The following is a 2,422-nucleotide window of genomic DNA, read 5'->3' on the forward strand; positions in this document are numbered from 1 at the left end:
AGAGATGGGGTCTCACTGTATTGCCCAGGCTGGTCTCAAACTCCTGGGCTCGGGTAATCTTCCTGCCTTGGCCTCCCAAGTCGCTGGGATTGCAGGTGTGAACCACTGCACCTGGCTTAATCTACTTTCTGTAGGCCCACAGGAAATCTAATGTCAGGAATTCATTAGGCAGGATGAAGAAAAGTGAAGGGGATTACCAGGTGTGATATAAGGCACTTGTAAGAAGCTCTGTGGCTCTTAATGGAGCTTTTGGTTTTCCTGACACTGAGACAGAAGATGTCCAAGCCTAACTATGTCACTGCTGTCATCATAGAAAGCTTGAGAAGTAGGGGAAAGCTCCTAGCACATGGGTGGGAAATCCTCAGAAATCCATTCTTCTATGTAAGGGATGTGTAGTTTCTGTCCTATTGGAATTTTTGTCATCAGATTTGCTGTAGTATGGGACAATAATGTGACAAAAACATGGATCCTCAGCCTGATAAATGAGGTCAAGTTTGAAAGCAAGACAGACACATGAGTACTTGAATTAAAACTGCAGGCAGTCCTTAGTATTCTGCTGTAAGGAATCTGATGCTACTCCCCATCAGGAGCTGCATCTCTCATCTAGTAATCATTATCTCTATCCGTGAGTATCAAAAACCTGGCCTCCCAGTGCTCTCCTTTCTTGGTTTACCATTGAAATCCATTAGGAATACCAGCATCGAATGACATATGCAAGACCACTAACCACTAGAGGAAGAATATTCAAATAATTCAAAAATCAAAAGAGGTATTTCATATTTTCTTTTTAATTTTTTTATTTAAAATTTTAAAAATTTATAATAGAGATGGGGTCTCAGTATATTGCCCAGGCTGGTCTTGAACTCCTGAGCTTGAGCAATCCTCCCGCCTTGGCCTCCCGAAGTGCTAGGGTTACAGGCATGAGCCTCCATGCCCAGCCTAAGTGGTATTTTCCATGAAGTCATACAAATTCAAAGTGGAAGAGAACTTACAGATCATCTCATCCAGCGATTTTTCATTTTGTTTTTGACAGATGAACTTTTCCGTACATAATCTTACATGGAACCACAATATATTGTACAGCACATAAAACAAAAAAGCTGTGGCAGAGAGGATCCCAGAGCTCCATTAGGACCCCTAAATGGTTGTGCAAAACATGAGCTGCACAACTCTGGGAGGTACCATCCACCTCCATCATAATTTTATTTTTTAAAGCTTTCCAGTGAAGATCAGAAAACCTGCTAGACAAATTCTAAAAGAGCAATAACACTCATAGATTTGTAGTTATTAATGGGGCAATCGTCCAATAGAGGGTGGTAGTATCTTGAAGGAAAAGGGATGCCTTTTGGAAATTTGCTTTAAGCCTCTGTATGTTGACTGGCTTCAGGGCTGAGCCCCATTCATTCAACATCCCCCTCTCCTGAAGTCATTGCTTCCCAACCTATTCCCTGTCACGGTACCTAGAAAATGATGCCTTTTTTTTCTCTCTCTTTTCTTTTTCAGATAGTGTTCCTCTGTTGCCTACGCTGGAGTACAGTGGCGGAATCTTGGCTCACTGCAACCTCCGCCTCCTGGGTTCAAGTGATTCTCCTGCTTCAGCCTCCGGAGTAGCTGGGTGTGCTCCACCATGCCCTGCTAATTTTTGTATTTTTAGTAGAGATGGGGTTTCACCATGTTGGCCAGGCTGGTCTCAAACTCCTGACCTTGTGATCCACCAGCTTTGGCCTCCCGAAGTGCTGGGATTACAGGTGTGAGCCACTACACCCAGCTGAATTGATTCCATTTTAACACAAAGGTAAAGGGAGGAAATGTGAATGGAACAGGTCCTGGGGGTTCACCCACCGCAGGCCCTGTCTGGGAGGGCTAATGAGGTCAGCATGCCAAGGCACACCAGCTGGGAAACTCTTCCCTAAGGAAGTGCTATCAAGCATAGTTTGAAAACTACAGTGACATGTCCAATTCTTTTGTTTCACAGGTGGAGATACTGAGGTTCAGAGCGGGTGAAGGACGTACCCAAGGCCAAAAAACCTGAAAGTGATTTGAGCTGGGTCTCCTGATTCCCTCCCCAGTGTTCATACTGTCTACCTTATTTATTTATTTATTTATTTGAGACAGGGTCTTGCTCTGTCACCCAGGCTGGAGTGCAGTGGCATGATCACAGCTCACAGCACCCTTGACCTCCCAAAGCTCAAGTGATCTGCCCACCTCAGCCTCCCGAGTAGTTAGGACCACAGACATGTGCCACCATGCCTGAAAAATTTTAAATGTTTTTTTTTTTTTTGAGACAGAGTCTTGCTCTGTTACCCAGGCTGGAGTGCAGCAGTGTGATCTCGGCTCACTGCAGCCTCTGCCTCTGGGTTCCAGCAATTCTCCTGCCTCAGCTGCCTCCTGGGTAGCTGGGATTACAGGCACACACCACCAC

This window comes from Colobus angolensis, unplaced genomic scaffold (assembly GCF_000951035.1).
Source record: "Colobus angolensis palliatus isolate OR3802 unplaced genomic scaffold, Cang.pa_1.0 Scaffold9, whole genome shotgun sequence".
In the NCBI taxonomy this organism is placed as follows: Eukaryota; Metazoa; Chordata; class Mammalia; order Primates; family Cercopithecidae; genus Colobus; species Colobus angolensis.